We start from the raw sequence: 15,076 nt of genomic DNA, 5'->3' as shown, positions 1-15,076 counted from the left end.
TCCTTACGGACAACTCATTTCCTCAAATGAGCAGAAAGGGAGAAAGTCTACCAAACAGCCTTGTTTTTCTTATTTATGTTCTGATTTCTGGGAGGCATTCATGTTTATGTTCAGGTCTATTTTCAGAAATGGGCCCATTTGTAAATGGGCTCGTTATGCTGAAGAATGATATATAGGATCTCCCACGTGTGAGGAGAAGTTGATCCAGAGTATGAGAAGAAGGGAGTTAATTTAAAAAACAAAACAAAAACAAACTTTTATTATTTTGAAATGGTAGGTTCAAATTTTTCGATTTACTTACTCAAAGGCTAAGTACTGGCTTAATTGTTTAAAAAGAATTATGCTGCATCCTTATTTTAAAATTCTTTCTGTTGAACTAGTGTTAGGTTGAAATAACTTCATTTAAAAATAAAACATCTCAAAACTCACAGGCACGTTCATGACGGGCGGAGTGTGGGACCTTAATAGCGACAGGGATGCCCAAATTAGCTGAGCGCTTATGTGTTGGGTCTTTATGTAATGGATGAAAGGGCAGGATGATTTATTCATGGTTTTAGGGCTCCTTTGATATAATCAAGTTGAGAATAATTACTTAGAAGTGCTCTGTATGTTTCACAATAAAAACAAATGCCAATTTTATTATTATTATTTTTTTTAACAAACATATGACCATCCTAGAGTGTGCCATCTGCTTTCACATGCCATCTGATTATTATAACATCCCTGTATAATTATTCTCAGCCCATTTTTTACATGGGAAAACTGAGGCCTGACAAGTTGAAATAACTTGCCCTAAATCATCTGGTCAGAGAGTGAACCGATCTGGATACAGATCTTGGCCCACCCAACTCCACAAAAGCATGTTGTTTTTACCATGACCATTAAGCTGGCTTGAAGGGCTCAAAATAAAGTGTTGGCAAAGAATAGCGTCTTCCCGATTGCTACAGAAAATGAGATTTTTGTGCTTCAGCAGCAGAGGGAACATCAGTTCTAAAGGTTGCATTGCATTTGATCAGACTCGGCAGGAGGGGAATATGGGGGCAGGAACGGGCTGTGCTGAGAAGCCCCAGTTGTGATCGCATCCACTAGGGAAGCACTGGCCCCCAAACAGCGTGCGTGCACTTATTAGGCACAGGCCCATTCTGATGAGTGTGAAGATGCAAGGAGAACGGACATCCCACATTCTGGACAAGGCAGGCGAGGATGTGGAGACCTTGAACCTCCTTTGTCTTGTCTGCTTTCCCTACTCTTCCCACTCGCCGGGTTTCACAACCGTCCTGGGCTGTGCTGTCTGCTGCTGATCCTTTAATGCTTTTTCCGTTCTCTTACCACCCAAGCTCTGGCCTTCGTCACCTTACTCCTCATCACTCTAATAGTCCCTAACTGCCTTTTCTTTTTTGGATTCTTTTCCACCCACATTCAGCCCCAATGCGTAACACCATCTAATTAATTTTCCTGAAGCACTTTGATCATGTAACCACTCTGACCTCAAAACATGAATAACTCCTCTGGCCTGTTGGACAAAACAAAACTTTTTTTCAGCATTGCATCCAGGGTGGTATTGACCTTTGCTTTCAGCTAACTTGTTGAGGTTTTGGACAAACTATTTGCAAAGAAATGCATTGATGTTTTCTCATATGAATTTTTGTTCCTTCCCTTTCATGTGGCCAAAAAAAAAAAACCCCTCTCTTTTCCTCTCTGTCATAGTAATCAGACCAAATTCTAAAAGCCAGACTAAAGTTTACCTCCATCTTTGAGCTGCCCCGTTAGGCTTGGATGCTTAACTTAAGTGACACCTCCACCTGGTCTCTAACCACAGCCAAAGCCAAAGGTTGTCTTGTGTCAGCACTGACAGGAACCCGAGAGAGGGCCCGAGGCTGCCTCATGGTTTGAAAGTAGTGGTAGAGAAATGGACAGAAAGGACACAGGGTCTGTGAACAACATGTGAGGATGGGGTCTGTGAGATCGTGATTAAAAGGGTGGAGCAGAATTGGGAATGTGTTTGAGGTCAGGATGAAGGTAATCATAGAAGGGGGTCGGGGGCTGAGCCACCATTTCAATGCTTTGTCTCAGATAACACAGAAGCAGTTGTTACCTGATGCCCGTACCAGTTGTCAGCGATGGGAAGTATCCAAGTCTTTGAGGAGGTGGAGTGAAGTTTCCAAGGGAAGTATTATTCTGGAGCCTAAAGGAGTCCAAAATTACTATAAAAACTGGAGGCTACAAGCAGGAAAAACACTACTCCTCTTATAACTGTGTAATAACCATTCCGACTTAGGGTGCTGCTGCACCCATCTGGGGGGACCTAACCACTTTTCTCCATGCCACCTCTCACAAACCTGTCAGTGGAGACTGATCGAATCCCACACAGTTCGACCTTATCATTAGTAGCATCTTACAACATATATGATGTCACATGCCAGGTGCTGGTCACAGGCTGTCTCTGGGATTACAAATCCTGGAGTCTTGGTTTATAATTTTGAACTTTCAGGAGTTACATGTAATATCAAGGATAAAGCTTTATGACTAAACACTGTACTGGAAGAAATTCATGGTAATGGCGTTTGGCTAGAGTTGAAAGCTTAGCTTTTAATATTCTTGAAGATCTAAAAGAACTTAGGTTTTTGTTTTCTCCAAAGGTCCTTCTCAGTTAACTGCATAATATCCAATTATACATCTTAGAAGAATTTAGCATTGAGAAATCCCAGCTACCATTGGAATCTTTGATTCTACAGAATATGCATTCTCCAAACCAGTGCTTATACAACTGAACTCTTCCCTCTAGGATTTAGTTGATTGTCATAACTTTTTGAGCTTGCCTTGCAAAACCACGGACTCATTACAATAAAATGTTGCAGTTTAAAACATTTTAAAATTCTAGGGTTGTAGCTGATCTTGCTCATTATTTGATCAGGAAAGAAAAAAATCCCATAAATCTTTTTTTTTCTTGATGTCTTAAATGAACTGGGGTTTTAATATTTACTTTTAAAGATTGTAGCATTTTAAGCACAACATTTTTATAGGTGTAGGAATCATAAGCCACTGCAATATTTTGTCCTTAAAGATGGAAAACACTATAGCCATCATTTACTCCAAGTAACCAGGGGGCACAAAGAGGGCTTTGTTGAGTCTGGCACTTTGTAGCAGTGAGGGGAATGGCAGGCTACCCTCCCAGCCACATCTTAACAAATTTGCTGTGTCCACAGGTGTTGTGCTCCTATGAAAAGGGGTAACTCATATGTCTAGTGTTGCTGAAACACCAGACCTGTAGGAGTTTATAAGTACAGTTTCCTTTAATTTGATGACAATATCATATAGATAGCATTTTTTCCTGCGTCAAAAGCAAAAAATGGGTTCATTTTCCTCTTATTGAGAGAATTACTTCTCTTTTTGGTGAGTTGTAAGTTAAGGGCTTATTAAGGTTGAATCAGACAGTCAGAGACCTGAATTTTCATCCTCTAGATCAGCGTTTCTTAGCCTCAGTCCAATTCCCATTTGAGTAAACTCTCTGGTGATTTTGATGCTTGAGAAACCTTGAAAAGCCTGATCTAAAGCGTGTTTGTTTAATTTTGATTTGCAAACACTCCCTCCCAACCCAGCCTATTAAAAAACTCAGTGGGTGTGGGGTTGGGTCTGAGTTTCTGCATTTGCTCTTGGTTCACTGGCTTCAAGCAAGTATCCCAGGTTGACCAAAAGAATTGCAATTTCTCTGACAGAAAGCTCTCTGTATCCTAGGAGCACCTGGTCCTGTGGACGCAGATGCATTATTAGAAGAGGGGAGTGGCTGCTGCCCCAGCGGTGAATGGGGGCCATCGAGAGGTGGGACAGAGCAAGGTTGTGCAGGGAGGTGAAGCCAGCAGGTGAGCAGTAGAGAGCTTCGTGGGCCTTTGAACTAGAATGTCACCTGGTATGTCTTCCCCAAGTGACAGGGGCACTTGCCTGTTCCCAGCTTACTGCTACTGCACTTCTGACCTGCCTGCCTACTTCTGCCAAGACAGGTGTGGCTTGGAGAATCTTAATTGCCAGGAGCCTGTGGGGATTTTGCACTTGGCTGATTCCTTGATTGTGAAGTGCTTTCACCCAGGAGGAAATTTCTATGAAATTGTTCTGGACCAAAAAACCCGCTACCCAACTTTCTCAGTGGTCTGAGTTCAGCATGACTTTTAGTTATTTCCAGAAATCAAAATCACTCTCAAAGAGGGAATTCAGCTGTTACAAGGGCTGTTGGAACAAACAAGACATAATCTTTGAAGGCGGTTCCAAAGACGAAAGTCATGTATATATTAGGAATAAAAGTCAGAGGGCTTGGGAGGTGGGTTCAGCGATCATCTGAGTGAGGACGGGCTGGTGTATTGGAAGTGTTTTGCTTGGCAGTTGATAGCCATATGTTGCATACCTTGGTGCAAATAAATGGCCTTTGGGGCAGCCCTGCTGGGAGCAGAGGAGGATGTGGGGCCCCGGGCATCTCACGAGGAGAGAAGGAGGCTTGGGACCCAGTTTGCAGTTGTGCTGAAGCCACCTTGGCAGCCATGCACCAAACCTCTCACTGGGAGGGAGAGAAGGGGAGTGGTGACAGCACTGTGGTTCAGTGAGTCAGCTGCTCCCCACAGAGGCAGGAACCAGACTCTGTGAAATGGTAATTATCCGTTAGAAAAAACATTGTATTTTACACAATTTCGAAAACAAAAACCCAATGCCTGGGCAGACTCTCAACTCACATGTGTCTATGCTCAATAAAGGTACACGAAAGAATCATAAAGTGGTCTTTTCAAAGGTGATAACGTATGTTCTTTAAACCAAACACCTACACACATGGTGACTGAGTTTGAGTCAGAAGTATGCTACAGAATCCCATTTCCTCCCCCTGATTTTACATCGCCTTTGCAGCTCTAGGAAAGAGTATTAATCTGCAACACAAAATGGTCTGCTCCATTCCTGCAGTATCACATCATTCAAACTATTTCTCGAGCCATTTTATCAGCTTGGCTTCCATTGTTTCTCCCGTGATAAACTGCACTTTGATTTGTTTCTTTATTTTATGGAGTGCGGAGTCACACCGATTTCCTTGTCCCGGTTCCATTGGCTTCCTGGTAGTATTGTTTGAAGTCTCCAGACCTGATGTGTAATCCAACTGTTTCCCTAATATGTGGGAGGCAGAAAACTGCTTGTTTACGTCAAACACAATTCTTTCTACGGTTTTCCTTTCTCTTCTAGTCTTTTCCCATGAATATTCTGGCAGGGCCTACCCCATGTTCCAGGGCACAGCATAAACCCAGCAGACAGCGAGCATTCCAGAAGTGTTTGTTGACTGAATGGGGTCGTTAGGATTGACCTGGAATATAATACTGACCCCACCGAGTTAAGGTTCAAATTCGCCAGCAATCACACCAGCTTGTTCTCCTGTTTGCTTCTTGTCAGGGTCCTCAAGGTGTCTAGACCAACTTTCTTATTTTTTCAGACTTTTCTCAAGTCCTCTGTTCTACCCACACCTCCCAGCATTTCACAAGATAAGTGGTTCCTCCTTCACTATAAAGATCAAGGTCACCTGACGGCACTCCTTCATCAGCCTGCTTCCTTCCGTCCCCCTGTACGCCTCCTGCCCCCTCTCGGACCCCCGGCACTGCTCTTGCTTGTGGTAACCCACTCACCTGGGCTGCTATCTCCTCCCTTCACTACCTTCCTTAACTCACCACTTCTTTGCAGCTTTTCTTTCTCTTTCTAGCTTCCTCTCTTTATCTGCTAATAATGAAATCATCTATAAATAAAAGACCAATTCAAATCTATGTTTTTTTTAAATAAAACACCCTATCTGTGACCCTGGAAACACAGCTCTGTCATTTGCTGTCACTGTGAGATGTTTCCTTTTTGGAGAATCACCCTTTCATTCTGTCTTGTTCCCCTGCATCCCCCCAATGCATTTTCAAGCACACTGCAGGGCTCATTTGGCCCCCAAACTCCTCCACAAATGTTCAGAGCTAAGATCCTGGCTTATTATTAAGCAGGCAGCAATGTGGAGGTGGAAAGAAGAGAAATACTGGAGGCGGGAAACCTGTTCCTGGCAGCCATGAGCCTGAGGAAGCAAGAGGCTGTGAAGGTCGGCACAGGGAGGTGCCGCTGTCAGCACAGGGGGGCGGGTGCAGCACAGCCCCGCGCGATCGTGCAGCAGCTGCTGATGATGGGAGGGTGTACTTCAAGCCTGGGTGCTTGAGACAACATTTACAAATACAGGGACCACAGTAGGAGAATGTGAGCACGGGTGGGCTGCAGTTAATGAGATTAACTTTAAATGTGTTGAATTTGTGGGGACGGTCAGGTGATGGGGGACAAAAGTTAGAAATCTAACTTTTTAGATTAGGACGTGGGGCTTGAGGAAGAGAGCAAAGTCGGTGGTGCCCAGGTAAAAGGAAGTCTGTAAACTGTAGGGCTGAGTATCTCAAAGAAGAATGTGCATATGGACCGAGAAGAGCACTTACCACAGAGCTTCAGAGAAATTCTACATTTCAGGGACAAGGGAGAAGAAGGCCCCAAGGAGGCAGGAAGAGGAAAAACCCAGAATCCTGGAAACCAGGACAAGTTTCCAAAGGGGAGGTGCTGTCAGCAGAGTCCAGTGAGGAGAAGAGGAGGCCGAGCAGGGATGGGACGGGCCCCTGACCCGCAGCTGCAGAGGGTGGAGCCCCGTTTTAGGAGCTGGACCAGGGGCTCAGTGGAGAGACCAGCACTGTCCCTGGCTTTGGGGAGCGTAGGCTCTCTGGATGGGCAGCAAGTTAACAGACACTTCAGTCTGCTGGGTGCTGCGGCGAGGGCTGTGCCCTGTCCTCGTCTCCAGGACCACGGGAGGGTTTGAGGACCTGTCAGCCCTCCCGTGATAGGTGTGGGTTCTGGAGTCTGGCTGCCTGAATCTCAGTTATGGCTTAGCCGTGCATCAGCTCAAGTGACTTCATGTGATATACCCACTCTGCTTTCATTTCCTCACCGGTGGTCAAAAATAATGATAATAGTAACCCTCTCTGCTTCATTGGTTTATTGTGAGGATTAAATAAATTGAAGGATGTAACACATGAGACAGCAGCTGACATGTAAGAAGCCCCTGATTATCAACCACCAAACTTCTGTGGTGCTTCCTCTGTGCCAGACAGGGCACGTTATGAAACTGGTGGTGGTGTCACCTGCACCTTCCAGGCAGGGAGCCATCATAGCTCACCCTGCTGATGGAGCCTCACAGGGTCACACAGCTGCAGGCGGTTATTCTGCTTGTGTCCTCTGCACTCAGTGGGTGAGGATTCCTATCCTTGGGTCATGGGGATGACCAAGCACGTGACACTTGACACTGGAAAGATTGGACAGTGGGAGTTTATTTGTCATGTATCCTCACAGCCTGGGGGGCAGAGGGCGCTGAGTGCCTCGCAGGGCCATACGGGGGTTTCGGAACAGAATGAAGCAGCAGGGCGGTGAGAAGGTAGGCTTCGTGGTACCAAGAGGGTAGGTGCCCCTGCTTCCCGTGGGAAGACGCGGCTGGCTGGTTGGAATCATTCTGTGGGCTGGCAGGGAGCTGAAACCCCTGCCTAGGGTTAAGCAAGCACTCTGCCTGTTCCCCATGCTAACAAGAGTTTGGCTGGGGGGCTTATCTGCAGAAGTGGCATGGGGAAGAGGACGTGTGGGTATGCCATCTGAAGCTCTCTGATTTTAGCCGATGCCAACATGGCAGTATTTGACACTGAAGCCAGTTTCAGACTTGTGCCACAGTGATCTAGTGCTGGTAAGCGGCATGCAGATTCATGCTTGTGAACACGGTTTTGCAGTCCCAGAACTTGCAACAAAATGGTTGTGTCCTGATCATGACTTAGGCACTCCACCTGCACTACCTGCTTCTTTGCCTGGAATTCCCTCTTGATCCTAAACTCTGCCTGGTGAAATCCTACAAGCCCACCAAGCCCCATCTCATGCCAGTTTCTGTATGAAGCTTTTTCTTTCAGTCAGGTGTGGCCCCTTGTGGATAAAATGAGGGTTCCTGTGGCCAGGATTCTCACCTGTCCCTGGTTGACTAGCTCACTGCACACCTGTGGGCAATACATGGCTGTTGAGTCTATATAAAGGGCTCCACCCAGTGCTCTGGGCGACATGGTGGTAGGGCTGCAAGGCTGCAGGAGAGCAGGGCAGAGGCCCAGAGGACAGGGTGGACCTCTGTGTGGACAGAGGGGCCCAGAGGATGGCTGTGTGGGCAGAGAGACCCAGGGGCAGAGACTGCCTTGCTGCATGCAGACTCGCTCTGCGTGGACGGGATTCTAGTGACTGACCGGCCACCTGGAAATACAGTTGGGTATAACCCTTTCACCCCAAGAACTTTTTGCTGTCGATTTCCCTGGTCACATTGAATCCATAGCGAACTTGCCTGGGGCTGAAACCCATTGGCAAGACCGCTGTCCTTCATCTCCAGGGAGCACTGTGGAGTGGGAAGGACATGATCTTGAGACCAGAAAATTATGGTTCAATTTCTTGCTTTGTTATTTATTAGCTCCACAGTCTTGGGGAAATAAAGTAAACTTGATTATCCTTCATTTGCCCATTTCTTAAGTGGGGATAATAATGTCGCTTTGACATGGTATTCTGAGATTTCTCATGAAAATGCATACATAGTGCTCAGTCATTAGAAGGTACACAATAAATATGAATTTCCTTTTCTTAAATTACTTGGTATTTCTACTGACCCCTACATTATTATGCCTATACTGTAATGACTTGATTATTTGTTTTATCTACTCCTGGTAGATCATAAACTTGAGAAGAGATGATAATTTCCGCTTACCTCTTTTTTGTTCTTGTCCTGATTGTTTACTGCTCACCATCAATTCCACATGGTAGATATTTTTTTCAACATAGAAGGACTCAGCATATGCTGCTCTACAAATTAGCCCTTGTGCTAACTAGGATAGCACTTTGGTGTGACTTAATGCACATATTTGCTTAAACTGCTGATAAATCCTTTTTTTCTGAAAGTAAACGTTACCTGGGAGAGAGAGCACAATGCTATTAATTTATATTATATAAATCCATATTTGATGAAATTACTCTTCCAACCCCAACATTAAGTTAAATGGGGATACAGTTTTCAAAACCTAAAGAGGGACAGAAATGGCAAGGAAGAAGAAAAACAGGTGTCAGAAGATGAGTCTTGGAGCTTCTAAGGCAAATTTTGCCGCTTTGTAATTTTTAACACTTAGAATCAGGAACTGGGAGAAAACAAACTGCAAACACATTATTTGTGTTGTTTGCCAATAAAATGTGTGATAAAAGGAAAACATGAAATTGTCATGTTTGAGTTTTTCTCAGGATTTAAAAGATTTATGCTACCCTGTCTATTCTTCATTAATATACTTGGAGAACTGAATGTGTTGTCTGGTAAAGAGAATGGAAGACAGAGTCAGCGGGTTATTATTTTTTTTCCTTACTCATCCTGGATAAATTGTATGACTTGGTGTAAATGAGCCATCTCACTTTTGTTTCTTTTAGTTTTTATGAATAAAAATGGGAGGAAGAGCATTGACCTGTGTCCCAGAGGACCCAGGAGCTTGCTGGGAGTGGGCACCTGGTGCTGAGGCTGCCAAATGCTTGTTTCTGAGTAAGTACAAAAGGAGAGGGACTATTTCCCTGTGGTTCCAGAGCTCCAGCCGGGAGGGGAGAAGCACTGGGCAGCTGTGTTCCTTGGCCAGTGACTACATCGGCTCGGTGTTGTGTAATGCTAACTGTTTTGGAGCCTTACTTAAGAAATTCCGAATGTCAGGAAAACTACACAATTGAAAGTAACTACTGAAGTCTTAAGGAATCCGAACCATTTCTAGACTCCATTGACTCCTGTCCCACCCGGCTGGACAATGGTGCAGGATTCCTGTGCATAAAAACTAATTTGGACAACAGTCCTCATCTCAGGACTGAGGAGGGTATAGCAAAACCCTGCAGATTATATGCCTAGACATTCTCTCAGCTGGAAAGCTTCAATGTAATATAACTTTTTCCTGAGATGTTGTGCAATTTGCTCTAAGTGCCTTTGGTGTAATTTTTCCAACTTCCTACCTAACAGTTACACAAGTTATCAGTTGAAAGTTTCCTTTCAACAAACCGAATATACTTTAGAAATTACTGAAGCCACCTGAAATCATTTTGAAACAGATTAAATAAATATCCTACTAAAAAAAGTATAAATGATAACTGTCTCCAGACATAATTTGCTACCTGTTGAGCATTATCATTTCAATGATTAGAGATCTGTTTTTTTCTCTTGTTCTATTCTATTTTGCTAATGACAAAGAAGGAGCTAAGAACATTTGAATTAATTGTGCAGATGCATTAGTATTAATCTTTATAGAAGCTGGTGTTCCTTAGTATCGGGGGAGCTATTTCCATGGCTATTTGTGGAGATGTAATAGTTGACAATAGGAAAATAGAATCAGATAATAGACTAAGAAAAATATATCTGAATGATAGCAAATAATATTTAAGCCAGGCTTAACACTGGGTATTTCCCTTTGGTACCTAAGACCTGCAGCTTGTGAATCTTACTTAAAGTCTAGCCAGATTGTAAATAGGAACAGGAAAGAGGAATCAGGGTAGGGATGGAGAGTTTTAATAAATTTTCAACCTCATTTTTCTGCAGAAGGGGCTATTTAATATTTAGAGTTGTAAATGGCATTTTGAGGAGGCATCAAGTGTCTTCAAAATCATTTTTCTAGAATCATCTTTGAGATGAGGCTCGGCAGCCATCTCGTTTGACTGATGTAATCAGGAGAAGAGGGCTGCAGGCATGATGGAAGTAAATGATCTGCATTTATATACTTAGCTGGGCAATGGTGCAGGATTCCTGTGGGAAAAAGATAATTTGGACAACTGTCCTCATCTCAGGACTGAGGAGGGTATAGCAAAACCCTGCAGATTATTTGCTTGGAAATTCTCTCAGCTGAAAAGTTTCTATGTAATGTAACTTTTCTGATAAGACTGTCCTCCAAGTTTACTATTTTCCTGTTATTAAAACTGCTTGGGAAGATGTGGCTAATTTAATGTTCTGAGTAACACCAATCATGAGTTACCAATTTACACATAGAAAACAGCATTAATAATGGAGTATTAGTGATAGAGAATGAATAGTGTGCACTAGGCATTTTAATGAATGTTCATCATAAATGTAATTATATTTTTGGAAGGGAAATGCTGAAAAGTGATGTGGTCAGAATTGCAAAGTCTATGTTTTCCTGCCATACAAAAGAGGCAAATATTTACATGGTCAATCTCAATGTGCTAAGTCAAATTTGACTGGCATTTGAGGCCCAACCATGAGGTAGGGGCTCTATCTCTGTCCATCTTGTGTCCCCAGAGTCTAGTGCTACATTGGCAAATAGAAAGGGCTTCATCAATGATTGCTAGATAGCATAAGTAATTTTAAATTGCTGAAAACCCAAGTCTGATTCTAGTCAATAATTCTAATCACATTTTCTACTAAATCTTTTATTCATATACTCAATACCTGTTTCAATTGACTAGGTCATATTTTATCTCTTTTTGACACTGTATTTATGAAGGCTTTGGGTCAATTATATTGTTCTTAAAATTCTTTTTGGTACCAATATACATGACAGTGAAAATGAGGGAGAGAATCAGTATCAAATAAATGGTTGGTTTTATTTATGTCTACCTGCTGAACCCAATGGATGCAACGTTCCACCCCCCACGCCACCCCCAGCTGACACTGCCGCAGGCCTGGAAGCACACCTGCCCTCTTGAGCCATTCACGGACTCAGGTGACTCCTATGAGGTCCTCACTAATGAGGACATCCAGAAAGACCCCCTCCCCCGGCAGCCTGTTTTGGCTGTGTGTCTGTGAGAGCCCAAGAATCTTATGAGTAAAGTGTTTCAAATTCTTTATTTCAAGAAAGGAATGGTAGCTTGATGGATCGAAGTGTATGTTGGTGACTTTATCAAATACCAAATAAATGACTCCACTATAAAAAAAAAACCCTCCTCGATTTCTTAGTTTGAAATAAAAGCATCATTTTTATTTGCTGCCCCTATTCATTCTATGGCTTTGACTCGAGAGGTGAGAAGGCATAAATTCTATTTAGCTCACTGCTGTATTCTCAGTGTGACAAAGTACCAGGCACAAGCAGATACTGAAGCAATATTGGTTGAATTGGTTAAGCTCTTTTATGGGATAAGAGAAATGTGAAGGTAAGGCTGGACATATGGCTGTGTAGTGAGCACTTTGATATTTTTTCTTCTGTCTTTTCTAGTACATGTTTTCTCTCATCTTTTAAAACTGTTTTTAATGGACCTTTAGGCTCTGTGCTGGGCACTATGGGGCACACAATGATGAGTAAGATTTGAAGGTCTTGGAATATTCCCTCATTATTCTTTGTTAATTTACTTATTTGTTCACTTCACAAACATTTGTTCCCTTTATAAAGTATGGCTTACTATTGAATTTGTCTTTAAAAATAACCCTGTTTCAAAGTTATCCTCTAATGTGCTTTGTAGTTTAGAAGCAAAGACTGAGCAGTTAAAAACAGTAAGACAAATCTGAACTGATCAGAAAGGTGTAATAGCGTGGACTATTAATCCCTTAGAGTAGAGTATTCTGCTGAAGAGTATTAAATTGGAGAAGGAATAAGTCTAATAAATATCACCTTCCATGCTGTGAAAGACAAATAGCTGAAACCAAACTAGCTAAGAGAAGATTTACTTGTAAGATCTTTTGAGAATAAAATGTTTGAAGAGATAATATAAAAATAGAACTATTAACTGATTTCATTGCCACAGCTAATAGAAATGGTTATTACACTATATGACCTGGAGCCCAGGAAAATAAAATCTTGAACTTTCAGATTACCTTTATGTCAGATACACTTAAAAGCTTAAAACATTTGATTTAACCAACATCAAATATTCCTTTAATGAAAATAAACCATTCAGAAAGAAAACATGAATCCTAATATGTTCCAATTTGAAATCAGAAGGAACATTAAAGTAATTTTGTCTAAATTTCCTATCTTCTAGCAAGGAGATTGAGGTTATGAGAGGTCAAGTGATGGATTCAGTGCCACATAATTAGGGTATATAACTTCTATAGGATTCTTCACACTATAGTCATACTCCCATGAACATTAATAAATTATCTTCCTGGTACAAAGCAATCTTGCTGGATTTTTGAACATTCTAGGTTAACTCAGTGAATTCAGCATATTCCCTTACAGACCCCAAGGCTAAAGCTTCTCCTGATAAAGAATCACCTGGGATCTATCTGAACCCTACCGACAGACGGTAAGTGAATACAGCAAAATATGACTATTTTGTACTTATCTGAATTTAAATTCAGGTGGCTCAAAGAATGACTTGTGTCCCTTCATTATGTTATTGGTGGCAAATCAGTAATAGAAAATCCAACTTTATTAACCGAATGTTCCTCATCCGCAAGAAAGTCATAAGGCATATTTAGTCTCATTTATTTCATGTTTAGGGAAGCACGTTACAGGAGGACACTGAGGCCCAAGAAAGGTCTTGGAGTTGTATGAAAGGCACAGCTATCCAAATTCTAGTCTCCATCTCCTCCTGGGATGGTTAATTGTATGTGTTAACATGGCTGGTCTGTATGTCCAGTTATTTGGTCAAATACCAGTCTATGCTATGAAGGTATTTTTCAATGTGGTTAACATTTGAGGAAAGCAGATGACCCCACCAACGCCCACGGCATGAGTACACCTCAGCAGTTGATGTTGGAAGCCTTCAGAGAGCAGACAGGTTTCCTAAAGAAGGAAGAATTCTCGAGACTGCAGCACAGAGAGCTGCCTGCATTTGCGGACTGCTGCCCTGCAGAATTTGGGTTCAACTCTCCAACATTAACTCTTCCGTGGATTTCTAGCCCACTGGCCTAACTGATGGATTGTGGACTAGCCAGCCCCATAGTCATGAGGGTCATTTCCTTAAAATGTCTCCCTCTCCCTCTCTCTCTTCAACTGGAGATGCATGTATAGCTCCAGTTGGTTCTATTTCTCTGGAAAAACCCAAATAATACACCCCCTTCTGTATTCTTTCTGCCTACCTTCTGTTGTCCTAACGCTGGACTTTTGAGTGAGCAAAGACATGCCCTCTGTGGCCCGTGAGCCTGCAGAGGATGGCTGTGCAGTGGCCCACCTCACCTGAGAGGAGGGCGTTCAGAGGGGCCGCACATACACAGGGGTCAGGGTGGCGTGGCCTGGGAGGCCTGTAGGTCTAGGCCACATGCAGCTGTGGGTGCCCCGAGGAGCTGCAGCATCGGGAGAGAGTCACTGGCAGCCTCCATGGAGGCAACAAAGGAGTAAACAGGACTTCAGGGCAAGAACATCGGTCCCAACAAAGGGCGTTTTCAGGAGCAGCAGCTCCGCATGCTGGCATGATTAAAGAGAACGTACAGGGCGCTATTTGGCAGGATGTCTTTTTTAAAAGAAGAAAAAATATGTATTCCTCTAATCCTTAGTAAAACATCAACACGTTCTTGAATAGGAAAGAATTTCGATTCTGAACGAAATGCTTTAATGAGGGACAGATAATAAGTGTGAATTGAAACTAATTGGTGTTTCAGATCACTGAGCTGGTTGAAAAACCATTTGTGATGAGGTCTGTATAAGTTAACAGTCGCTTTTAAATGCCCAATTAAACATCGTCCTGTCCCTAGAGAGAATAAAAAAAAAGTATTGTCCCTCACCGCACTATACTTAACCAAGTGATTAAAGTGGGCAGTCTGAACAGATTATTTTTTGTGTGTGGCAAAAGCTTTTTCCCCTAGAGTAGGCTGATGTAGGTAGCCCTCGGACAATGACACATTGTGTCTCGTACAGATGGGAATACAGCCATGCAGTGAACAGGAATAATGGGCTAATGTGAGAAAAAGCCATGAGATTCTCGTTGAACAAAAAGGAAAAATACAGAGACAAGGTGAAAGGTGGTTTGATTGTGGTTGATTTTTTTCTATCTTGGGAATAATAATTAAACATGTTATCAATAAGAGGTTTTTTTTTAAAATTATGCTATTTGGGCTCTAAGGGTTAAGGGCAAAGTG

The 15,076-nt window shown here is 42.7% G+C and overlaps 1 long non-coding RNA gene across 1 annotated transcript in view; it reads left to right on the top strand.

Moving 5' to 3' along the window:
* The window catches only part of LOC118973619 (uncharacterized), a 45,402-nt gene extending 31,473 nt beyond the window's left edge, over positions 1 to 13,929 (top strand). Inside the window, exons 3-4 of the long non-coding RNA XR_012120981.1 lie at positions 9,508 to 9,616; positions 13,236 to 13,929. This is a non-coding gene — a long non-coding RNA (uncharacterized lncRNA). The remainder of the gene's footprint in view (positions 1 to 9,507; positions 9,617 to 13,235) is intronic.
* The last annotated feature ends 1,147 nt before the right edge of the window (positions 13,930 to 15,076 follow it).

The sequence above is a fragment of the Manis javanica genome, chromosome 9 (assembly GCF_040802235.1).
Source record: "Manis javanica isolate MJ-LG chromosome 9, MJ_LKY, whole genome shotgun sequence".
Lineage (NCBI taxonomy): Eukaryota > Metazoa > Chordata > Mammalia > Pholidota > Manidae > Manis > Manis javanica.
Note: the sequence above shows the minus strand (reverse complement) of the source record. Positions and strands in the feature narration are given on the sequence as shown.